Here is a 13,002-nt window from a genome sequence, read left to right as displayed (position 1 = left end):
TTGCGATGAGAACAACGATATAAAGGACATCCGACGACATTAGGGCCTAAGTCTTTTGCCATTAAATGTTTATCTCCTCTGTCTATTGTAGTCAAGAACCGATTAATTTGTTCATGTTTTTAGTTTCTGAACGTGCTCATCAAAAGTAGCTTTTGTCGGACAGGGATCTCTTCATGTTGGGATACATTTCATTTAATCCTGGTGAATTAATTCGCCTAATGGGCACTGGGCTCAACGTATAATCTCATACCTCAAGTGAGATTCCGTGAAAATGTTTAGCTGATACACGTCACGTGACCGTGTGGTATACGCAATGTTGAGACAATGCTACCATTAAATAGGTTGGAGGTTCCAGACCTATCGATTAGACGCTAGTATGTTTTTAACTGTCATGTGCATATTTGAAGAGGCATTGAAAAAATATTTGGTGTGGCAAAGCCACAGATATAAAGAAATTATTTGTTGAAAAAAAAAATCAAATTATAATTTTTGCTAATTTGAGAATAGGGGGCGTGTTTTGAAATTTTTTGCCATTTCGCTGAAAAGAGTGGAAATATCAACGTTTGTCAAATTTGTCGATTATCAAAAAAATTCCATGGTCAAATACCAGTTTACTTTTCACCATTTTCTTGCCCGACTGTCCGGAATATCATATCAAAATTTCAGAGTCACATAGTCCAGTCAATCTATGAAAAACCTCAAACAAATTGCTACAAAAGGTTTTTTTGCTGGAACTTGTTCATTGGACCCCAGGCAACATTTTCTGAAAAGTTTACCAAAATATGATCACGGGAAATTGGCTAATTAGCATAAATCCAAAATGGCCGCCATTTTCAACTTTGAGGCCCTGTATCTCCCTCACGGTTGATTTTAGACCATATAAATGTATTACACATGGATAGAAATATGATACCAGAGAATCGATATCACTCATCTGATATGTCATGTGACACTGGTAGTTGACAACAGAAATATTTTGATAATCGACAAATTTGACAAATGTTGATATTTCCATTCTATTCAGCCAACTGGCAGACAAATCTCAAAACACGCCCCCTATTGCCAAATTAGCAAAATTCAAATTATATTTTTTCATCAAACGATTTCATCAAATAATCTGTAGACTTGCCACACCAAATATCTTTTCAATACCTCTCCAAATATGCACTTGACAGTTAAAAACATACTCGCGTATAATTGATAGGTGTGGCACCTCCAATCCATGAATATTCAATGGTGGTATTATCTCGGACACATTGTATCCCGGCGGGGCGACATTCGGCATGTTACCCTCCGTGGCGGGCAATATTTATATAATATCACATGGGCACACATGGTGTGGGGACGTAATCGTAAAGAAGGGGCAGACAAGATATGTGTTTCGTATCGCTACAAGACTAATTCTGATTTATTACTAAAAATATCACATATCAAACAAGTAAAGATTACAGCAATAGTATGCGGTGATTGGTTAATCTAAATAAGGTATTAATAAGGCGGAGCTTAATGCTGCTGAGAGTGTCAGTTCCGCCATCCTCCCCCACAGAGAGAATGCGTCTGGCATCTTCTAATAAGTCCTTGAGTAAACAAGATTAAATGAACTAAACTTGAAGAGTATCGAGTCCTATTTCAACCTAGCTAGCACAAGTATCGAGTGCATGATTATACGAGTCCGTTTATAGCGATGAAGTGTCCTGTATCACTGAGAATACAGAATCTGAATGAATTAATCGTCTTGATTGTTCAAAACATTTGCCCATTTGGTGATTTTGGTGCGGGCAATTTTGATAGCATTGCGGGTTGGTGGCCGGTTAACAGTAGCAATCACTTGTGGTTGCGTTGTGTTTGGGTTTTCATTGTCTTTCTGAGTGTCTTCAGCGGTGACTTCTATCGGATAGAGGCGCGCGATTGGCCGATTGGTGACACCTGATTCGGTTTTAATCTGTGCGGCGCGTGCGATCCCATCCTGACCATAGATCAAACTTTCTATTTTCGCCATCTTCCAATTCACCCTTTTCGTCTCGTCGCTATGAACCAAAACAATGTCTCCAACCTTTGCGCGGGTTTCGAGATGACCACGTTTGGATCGAATGTGTCGTTCTCTGAGCGCGGGTATATACTCCGTGGACCACTTTTGCCAAAAGTGATCGAGTAGTGACGAAAGTCTTTTCGCGCGTTTAGTGAGACTGCTTGTGTCCATGAAGTTCGGGTCTGCTATTTCATCGAGGTCGACAGCTTCATGCGGTAATCCCGTGATTTGTCTTCCATTGAGGAGGTGTGCTGGGGTCAGCGGGGCGGCGATATCCGTTTCTCCGATGTATGTGAGCGGGCGATCGTTTAGGATTGCTTCTACTTCAGTTAACAGGGTGGTCAACTCGTTTAGCGTTACTCGGGCTCTTCGCAGTGTTTTGATAATTGCTGTCTTCGTCATGCCGATCATACGTTCGAAGAGCTTGAACGTTCGGTGATTCCATCAGTTGCTCGATCTCATTGGCGGCGGCGATGAAAGTTGTACCATTATCCGATGTCATTTGAGCTGGAGTGGAGCGTCTGGCGCAGAAACGTCGAAAGGCGTTGAGAAATGTTTGTGTTGTCATATCCGTAACAAGTTCGAGGTGGACAGCGCGTGTTATAGCACAGGTGAATAGTGCTATGTAGACTTTAGACTCGGGACCACCTCCCTTGGGTATGACGTAAAGTGCGCCTGTGAAATCGCACCCGGAAATAGAGAACGGAGGCGCGTCTTGGATGCGGCTGGCTTGAAGGGGTGGAGCTTCTGGCTTGACATATGGCTTGCCGATGATCAGTTTGCAGGTGACGCATCGTCTAAGTCGGCAGTTGACTGTTTCCCTGTTTCGTGAGATCCAATATCGGAGGCGGAGCCAGGCGACTGTTGATCTCATTCCCTGGTGCAGCTGCGCGGCATGGGCCCTGTCGATCAGGAGGCTGGTGAAGTGATGCTTACGGGGCAGCAGGTACAGGAACTTGGTGTCGTTATCAATGCTGGCGTTGTTTAGTCTGCCATCGAGGCGAATGTTGCCATAGTTCCTGCAGAAATGTGAAATCAAAATTATTTGTAAAATTTACAGTATTTATGCTTTAAATGAAATTTCAAATGTTCTGCAGTAGAGGATTTACTGAGAAGGCTTATCCTCATGAATCTAATCTAAAGTTAAATGTCATCGATTTTTGAAATGAGGGTCAAATGTCATCTACTGTATGTGTTGCAATGTTGACTATATTACAATGTCCGTTGGTTTCTGTTCATCAAAGTCACTATTTTCAAAAATCAACCATGTTTCCAGTAAGAGTAAACATTGATATATATATTAAGCATAGTATATTTACTAGCAATTAATCCCTACCTGGGGTGACACAGAAAACATTGTTTAGAATGAAGCTTGTTTTACACTATACAATGTATTTTGTAGATTTATGCAAAGAGGGTGCTTACAAATCCTCTTTTTTTGAAAGATGAGACATTTTACTGCAAAAACTGCTGATATATTCATGTAGTCACATACCTAATAATCAGTTTGTCATAAGTTCCATCAAAATTAGCCCAAATATAAAGCGTCCTAAGACCAAAATAACTTGTACATGTATTTGTAAAATATTTGTTCATCAAAGTCACTATTTTCAAAAATCAACCATGCTTCCAGTCAAAGTAGTCCTAACTACACTGAACAATGATATATATATATATTAAGCATAGTATACATACTGGTAATTAATCTCTACCTGGGGTGACACAGACTAATCGTCATTGGTAGTGTAAAGGGTGTCCCAGTGCTAATGGCTGATAGTGTACAGGGTGTCCATGAAAAGAGTCCAACTGACATATTGGCTTCTGCTGGTTTTAGGGACTGACCTGCCCTTTCAAAGTGAGGCACTGCTCAGGGAGGTAATGGAGTATGTCTTCGGGTCTTATCATCCCTTACCAGCTTCGGGCTTTCAAAGATACTTTGCAGTGCGAAATTGGTAAGAATGAGAAGTTGTTCGTCACATATCTGGAGACAAAACCGAACATCCTTCTGAATGTACAGTCTTGTCCGAAGTGATCAGTGAAGGAATAAAAAAGAACGATGCAAATCTCGATTCAATTTTTTTTCAAAGCTAAAGATACACATTATTAGATTGTCCAGCTTTCAGAATCGTACCCACAATCATTCACAACACCCACAGTCAATTCAAGTCCATCACAATGTCCTCCTCGACTACATTCACGAACTCTGGTCCATCCACGGCAGTCTCCTCTTCTTCCTCCAAGATAGCATGTGGTCCAGCTTCGATTGGCCTTGGTCGAAACGATGCTTCAAATCAGTTGACGATAATGTCCTCATCAACACCATATCAGGCATCTCTGATGATGTTGGTCACGTCTCTCAGGCCGATGTGAGGGCAATCTCCTCGTTCGTCCGTGTGGTCCTTCTTCCACGATTGCCATTGTCGCCGTACGTGAAATTTGAAGGACCTCATGACTGCAACGTCTAACGGTTGTACGAGGGATGTGCAACCAGCAGGTACGTTATCCAGGCTGCCTCTCATGTCGCGGACTCTCGTCCGGAAGTTCTCTGTCCAGTGGACCCGATAATGATCGACGATTAACAGGAACTGGTCGGTCTCGTTGTCGGTGACGTAGGGTGACAGGACTTTATCTAACCAGTGGTGCGCCGTTTCCTCCCTCATCCAACCAGTTTCCGATTGGGTAATCTTTATATCTGCTGGTGGGTTGTCTTGGAGGGCTGCAAACACCCCGACGAAACCTCTTCTGGGGAAGGTGAAGTGCGCCGGCAACTTTGCTCCAGAGGCTGCGATGCAGAGGGTGACGGTGTATCCCAGCTTGGTATTGGACCTGGGTGATCGGACGTCTATGGCCTTCTCCTCCGTGGTGTTGGCCGTGTACATGGTTCTCATATCAAACAGGACAAAGGTTTGGTCCATGTTAAAGAAGAACTGCATCTGTATATCAAGACGATCGATGCTCCCAGTAACAGCATCTCGGAAGGTCTGGATCCTTGCAGCAGCATCAGCGGGGACGGTCGTTGTATTCTTGGTCACCTTCCGTAGGGACACTTGGCGTCTCTTCATCAAGCACACCACCCTGCCTATGGATGCGTTGAAATCCCATAGCTGAGGGCGACAATGCTGAATCCCTTCTCTGACATTTTGGGCTAACTCATTCCACCAGCTTTGCCACACTACCAACGCCTTATCTTGAATGTCGAGAACGGAGACTGCGAGGCGACGCTCTCTCATCTGCTGCAGCCATTGGTAAAGCTGGTCCTCAACCTGTGGCCATAACGGATCACGGGGCTCCATCACCGTCTTCTTCCGGCCATGCCCTTGTTCTTGCTTCTGCTGGAGGTCCTCGAGATTCCACCTTCTAAACGTCTCCCAGGGGATGTTATAGTGGGCGGCGAACTCTCTCATACTGCGCACCGTACCGTTCACCAGTGCCTCCTTCTGGTCTCTCAGGGAGGCAAGTTTTTCTGTCACGGTGTAGCGCCGGCGTCGTTTTCTCAGCAGCTCTACAGCATCCATTGTCGCACAGGTTGTCCGCAATGTGGGTACCCTCAGTGGGGCTTCAATTATAGGCCTAAGAGGCCCTAGAATTACACAAGAAAAACACAAATCCTAGAAACTTCGATTCTGTTTTCTCCCACGTAGGCCTAGGATGTCTAAATCAAAAAAGAAGGTTGTAGAAAAACAGAGGATGAGCTCCTCGTTTTTCTTCGGAATTTCGTGACTACTATCATTGCCTGAATCTCACTTTGCTTTACCTATGCAAGCATTCGTAGATTTTCCTTCAGAGTTTCAATAAGGACTTTTTTTGTTTTGGGGGGTTTGGATCAATCCAAAAAGGTGCTTCAGTTTTATGAGACAACCTGTATAAACGGTCGGCGAGCGGCCTTACCATTTACGTCATTCCACATGCGCACTCATCGACCAGTAGGCCCACAACACTTCGAATCAATAGGGCTACGGTAATAAGTGGTTAAGCGTAACCGTGACAGCTCGGCCGAGCCATCACAAGGCCAGCGAAGTCACTCATTGGTTACCTCTGGTGAATAGACTCGAGAGAAGAGGCCGGGCCTTGAATATCCCGAAGTGGTGTTATTTTCATGAAACTACAGTATATAAGCAAATGAGGGCGTAATACCGCCGAGTCGAATGAAAAGGTGATGGCAGGAAAATCTGATCAAATGCATTTTTGCTACTAAAAGTCCGATTCACATCATATTTGCAGGGATTGCGTATAATTCCACAGTGTGACGATGATATATGATGAAAATAAAGAATCAAAATAATTCTAATCAAGAGACAACTGAATTTCTATTGAGCCATAAATTCAGTGAAAAAATACATGCATTCCGCTTAAGATCATCGTGTTAATCGAATAGGTTATGTTTAAAACATCGGGCATGAAATATGCTGCTACTTTCTGGTGAAAAGAATCCAAAAAAATCATTTGAAAAAAGTTTTTGCCTAATTGTGAACCAACATATTAATTTTCACCTGAAAGAACCACCCTGTGGTAGCCGGGAGAATAATATTTCTAAATATGATAAAAAAATGCACGGTTGTGGCGGCTCTTCCTTACTCAAATGTAGCTTGAAGTGAACCCATATAAATTAACATACGTTGAATAAGGCAAAATCCCACCCCGTGGCTTGGACGTATGTTACCATATAACCTCCAACAGAGGGCAGTGACCCGGTCACAAGCTCACAGAAGATGCCCTCATAAAATCGTCAAAGCATCCTCTGAATATGGAAACTAAGATAATGACGTTCAAGTAAATCGTATTTGAAACACGATAGGCTCATTCATATAATTGGAAACGGCCGGCGTCTGAAGAACTATTTTTTTTTGGGGGGGGGGGGGTACAAAGTAGCGAGTTTTATCCACTGGCTAGGGAGACCTGGATTGCAGCGGCGTTATAATTGACCGGTGGTATCATAAGGGAGTTTCAATGTAATCATGCGCAATGTCGAGCACGATAGTTCTTAAAATATCGTTGCTAATTTCTTAATCCCTGCGATCTAGATTTTTAAAAATAATCATTGTTGAGGTGTTCAGGAATCCACGTTTGTGAATACAGATTGTGAGTCCAGGAGAGCTGAAAAAGTGGGTTTCCAAGAAAATGTCTATATTTTTGGCTCACCGTAGGGGAGTCTATACAACACCGCAGTGTCCGTCGTCCGTCGTCCGTCGTCCGTCGTCGTCGTCGTATCCTATTTCTAAAACAGTGGCACGTTTCTTAACCGCTAGGGCTATGGACTCAAAACTTTGTATGCATGACCCCCTAGGTCAGATGACCTTTGGCACTGAATTTCGGTCCGGTCTGATTCTTGACTTGGTCACTAGGGGGCCAAAACTGAAAACATAAATAGCGTGATATCTCAATTATTAGTGATTTGTTTTTGATGAAATTTTTATGGTAGGTTCTCCTAGCAAGGATATATCACATATCTTACGTGTTTTTGATTTGACCATATTTTTTAAGGTCACAGAGGTCAAATGGCATAAATTTGCCGTTTGAGTGGCACGTTTCTTAACTAATAAAGCTATGAACTTGAAATTTGGTCGACATGACTCCCTACATAACATAACCTCTGACACCGAATTTCGGTCTGATCTAATTCTCGACTCGGCCACCAGGGGGCAAAAACTAAAAAAAGTAAAAAGTGCAATATATTGCTTAATAGTGACTTGTTTTCAATTTTATTTTGATGGTAGGTACTCAGAGCAAGATTACTTCACATATCCTACGGGTTTTTGATTTGACCTTATTTTCAAGGTCACAGAGGTCAAATAGTGTGAATTGGCCGTTTGTGTGTAACTATGGCACGTTTCTTAACAACTAAAGCTATGACTTTTAAACTTGGTACAAATGACTCCCTAGGTCAGATGACCTGTGACACTGATTTTCGGTCCGGTCTGATTCTTCACTTGGCCACCAGGGGGCCAAAACCAAATATTTGAATAGTGCCATATCTCGCTTATTTGTGATTAGTTTTTGGTAAAAATTTTATGGTAGATACTCTTAGCAAGGATACATCACATATGATCGGGTTTTTGATTTGACGTACTTTTCAAGGTCACAGAGGTCAAATGGCGTAAATTGGCCATTTGAGCATAACTGTGGCACGTTTGTTAACCCCTAAGGCTATGAACTTGAGACTTTGTACAAAGGACCCCCTAGGTCAGCTGACTTCTGACCTTGAATTCCAGTCCGGTCTGATTCTTGACTTGGCCACCAGGGGGCCAAAAGTGAAAACTAGAAAGTGTGGTATCTCGCTTATTAGTGATTCGTTTTCAATAACATTATTGCGGTAGGTTCTCCTAGCAAGGATACATCACATATCATATGAGTTTTTGATTTGATCCGCTTTTCAAGGTCACAGAGGTCAAATTGCGTTAATTGGTCATTTGAGTGTAACTATGGCACGTTTCTTAACCACTAAAGCTATGAACTTGAAATTTAGTACACATGACTCCCTACGTCATGTAACCTCGGACACCGAATTTCGATCTGATCTGGTACTCAACTTGGCCACCAGGAGGCCAAAACTAAAATAGGTAAAAAGTGCAATATCTCGTTTATTAGTGACTTGTTTTTGATGATATTCTTATGGTACTTACTCCAAGCAACGATACATCACATGTCATACCGACTTTGGTTTGACCTATATACTATACAAGTACAATGTTTCTTAAGCAGGATGAATTCCAAAGGACAAAATATCTATACGGTGAGCACAATGGCCACTGGCCTTTTCATTAAATTTCTTCATATTCCATTTAAATTTGTTCAAACTAAGATTAATTTACATCCTATTACTTGAAATCAAATTTGTTTTGTAAAAAAAATGTTGATTCGTTGTATGTACATGTACAACCGAAAACCGCCTTCTACTAGGTTACGCACCTGTATTAAACCAATCACCTCGCGATTGTACGAAATACGAAACTAGTTCTTTTGTAATTTAATTCGTGGTTTCACGTTACAAGTTGCATGGTTTTTCTTTTTAAAATAATAGTCCATCCTAAATTGAGAAGGTGAAAACAATGATGAAGTTTCAGTACTTATGTGGTTTTGAGGCTCAAATGAACCCGTCGTGGTCAAAAAAGCTGATTCGCGGTTTAAAATTCGTCGAAACCAACCCCTAACTTCAGGCCTCCAAACCTTGAAATCATCATACGCGTAGGCCCACAGCAAAAATTTGGTTTTGTATTGTTCTTGTACAGCAAAATAAGGCATGGGCGTGCCAACAGCAAAATGTATTTTTTTCCCCATTGATATGTTGTCTATTGAGGAAATTTTGACGATATTCGTCATATTCGTCGAGATGTAAATAGCCAACGGACTTCTATTCTGGTTTGCGGACCGGTGTGCAAGGGATAGTAGTCCTAGGGCTGATAGTCCGTGTAACAATAGCCCGCATTGCTAAATGTTTTGGTTAGGGTTAGCGGTACAATAGATCATGCTGCTTAATTGGTCAAATACAATGCTACCGGACTATGACTCCAGGGGGACTATATCCGCTGTCACACCGGGGTCAATTTCATGGTGTAAACTGTTCGGGGTTATAATCCGCGTAGTACGCAAGGTGACTCCAGTACGCAAAATAAAACGTGATATTATACACTAAGAATGAATGCAAAAAACCCTCTGACTGCTAAGTTGGAGTGATCGAAGCACATCCCTGTACATTTGATTACATCAAATCAAGAAGTGCAAGTCGGATCATGGATTCGACACGGTAGTTGATAAAACTTGGAAACCATGTTACCTGTGTTAAACCATTGAATCAGTCCTAAAAATGCATAAAAACATGAAATAATGCCATTGGAACCTAAGGTGGTTACGAATCAATATTTGGAGCTTATTTTTACATGATCAGATCGGAATTTGACGGTAGTTTAGAAATCAGTCGCATTTCCGATTCAACAATCTATATTTTAGAACAACCCAGTCATACCTCGCCTCCAGTGTACATTACTGATCTCCCAAATATGGGCATGCACGTCACGACACGCCCACCACACACCCATAATATGCACCAATCAGCATTCCGCTTACTACGCCACCACACGGGCCTCATTGAACTACGGAGCGGTGTGATCATACAGGGTGATACAGAGAAGATTGACTACATCATGCAATACCGACTGGCACTTATTCGTACATAATCTTAAGCATGACAAGAAACGTATAAGAAGATTTATTACCGAAGGTTTTAGCCGGGTTCGGAGATGAAAAATGAGAACGAATTCCTTCACGGTGAGCGATTTCGTACATTTTCATGTACACATCGGGATGTAGAGATATTTTCGTGATGTCACCAGTTCTAAGCGGACACATTTTTTAGTGATTCCCGAGTGCATGTTTGTCCTATCTACCAAGCTTAATCAGAGCATCATATATACAAAATGATTCTTAGGAATTAGTCGCAGATCCGTTTTAATATTCCATATTTTGGAAAAACCCAAACGTCCTCCGGGTAGGCCTAGTGACCGGCTAGTGACCTAGGCTTGGTAAGGTCCGTATTGGCCTACCCCTGATGTCACTAGCCGGTCACTAGGCCTACCCGGAGGACTGTTTCACCATTCTTTCAAAGAGCCTGCTAATAAATAAGGATACAAGAATTCCCATTTCTTTTACAAGGGAAGCCTTTATTTTAACAATATAGAGATCTTCAGCATACGTCCTGGAACCCTAGTTACATTGTATATTGAAATCAGCTCAACCCAGATATTCGATGACGTCATCCTCCACAAAAAGGTTATTTCTGGAACTACTGGCAAATTGCTATCAATTAAGTCAGCTGGGACGAGATTGGCAGTTGGAAGGGTATAAATTGTGGAAGGAACGCACCCAATTTCACGCGGTACTTGCACATTGATTCCACGGTTCAGTACTGACTATTCCATGGTTTAGCACAGGTTACATGGTTTCACTGATTTCAAGTTTTATCAACTACCATTCGACACAGAGTTATATTCCCGTTTACTTGAGTACCCCAAGCATTTGAGATAGTGTATGGGGCACTAATTGATGCACTAATTAATGGTGATTGTTTGTTTGAGAAGTGAAGAGGCGATGGTATAAATGCAATAGTAGTTCTCCACCATATAGGGTTTAAGTGGGCGTTTGTCTTACGCTTGTGAGGTGGTAAGACTACGCCGGTAATAGGGACAGTGATCCAGGAAATAAATCTTACGCTTGTGAAATGGTAAGAATCGTTCCAGTAATGGGAACAGTGATCTGGGAATAACTCTTACGCTTGCGGAATTGTAAGAGGATTGCTCAAGGAATCACACACGTGTTTTATAAATTTATTAAGAAGAATTTACAATAGTTGGAGGAGGGATAAATTATAAAGGCCTAAAGGTTGATTGGGCTGAATACCATTTAGATGTTTTTGATAACAGCAAGTGTGAAGATACAGGTAAAAGTAATCATGTCCTTATCAAAATCAATTTCCGCTCACAAACCTAGGGAGAACACTTCAAAGCCAGAATTAATGATAATCAAGAAGGTGGTTAATTAAGTTTGTTCCAGGTCAAGAATAATAATTACATCATGGATAAAGGTATGAAATTGGTTAACTTACGTGTCCTGTACTTGGTTGAAACCGTATAAGTGTTTGAAAGTATCCGAAATATGAGAAATACGGGAAATCGGAGACTTTTTACAGGGTTAAGATCTTAGTGACCACGTGTCTCTACGATCTATCCGCCTGTCGTGTTCTGTTCTGTTCTGAATGTGTTCCGAGTCTGTTCCGAGTCTTTGATGAATCAACTTTTAGCTGTTTATATACCCGTGTGAGTTCGGGAATTTACCTGTTTTTGAGGAATTTAGTTATTTCGTAATTTTAGTAACTTTACTCATCTAATCGCTACCTATTTCTGGTTTAAACTGGCTTTTCTGAAGTGATCTCCCCTTGATTGCGTCAAAATGTATAACTCAGTGTGTTTCGAAATAGTTGGTAAATACAGATTCATGATATTTCGCAAAAAACAATATCCTACTTAAAGGGAATTCATGATAAATTTAAACAACGATATTAGATACAAAATAATACTAATCATTACTTTTTCACATCTTATTTACAAAGAAATATACAATGATTCTCAAAGTTTCTCATATCCACCATACATCAACAATTCCTGATGTCATAACTTTACCTGGCTATTGCTCAATTTTATCTTGTGTAAGTATTTACTAAGCGATTTGTCATACATGTATTCATTTCTTGGTATACGTATACTTTAGCATGATGAAATATTTTATGATAGCACTTTTGTTTTAAAATAGAAAACTAATTAAATACCCTTATGTAATCATGCACCTGTTCAGGTGAACACTGTTGTGACTAAGATGCAATGAAGCCCGAAAAAATGATGTATGGCCTAATGGTAGCATGCAACATGATATTACAAAACAATTATTTCCAGCAGTTCACAATTTCAAGTAGAATAAGTGTCAATAAAGATGTTATAGTGCAAGGCACTATACAATAGACAATATCCATGTAACGGGGCCGTTTAGACACTTTTTCTAGCCACAGAAGTATTATTCAAATGAATGGGTGGCTTTTTGCTTCAATAGGTTTATTCCTATCCTGTTCCATACACACAATACTTCTGAAAATTTTGACGATTTTAAAATTTTGTTCTTATTCTTAGGTATAAGAAAAACATGATTTTCGTTAATCTTCACCCTAAAAGGGTCAATGAATTCCTAGCGCGCGAATATCTTCCCCGCTCCACGAAGCCGGCGGCATTGCGCGTCGTCATTTCGATTTCACCTCGTCCACATGGTCTTTGAGGGTAGGGTCTCACTAGCCAGTGGATACAACTCCCCACTTCGAACACCAAGACGTCACAGCGTAGGTCCATGGCTCCAGGCAGCGTCTTACCTATCAAAGGACAACCACCCCATTGTGCGCATATATTACTCCACTAGTAATTAACTGTGCTGCGCACAGA

General features: G+C 41.3%; 1 protein-coding gene across 4 annotated transcripts in view; it reads left to right on the top strand.

Moving 5' to 3' along the window:
* Positions 1-13,002, top strand: part of LOC135486491 (uncharacterized) — a 51,547-nt gene that overhangs the window by 15,867 nt on the left and 22,678 nt on the right. The window lies entirely within an intron of this gene.

This window comes from Lineus longissimus, chromosome 4, assembly GCF_910592395.1.
Source record: "Lineus longissimus chromosome 4, tnLinLong1.2, whole genome shotgun sequence".
Classification (NCBI taxonomy): Eukaryota; Metazoa; Nemertea; class Pilidiophora; order Heteronemertea; family Lineidae; genus Lineus; species Lineus longissimus.
This window is presented reverse-complemented; position numbering and strand designations above follow the sequence as displayed.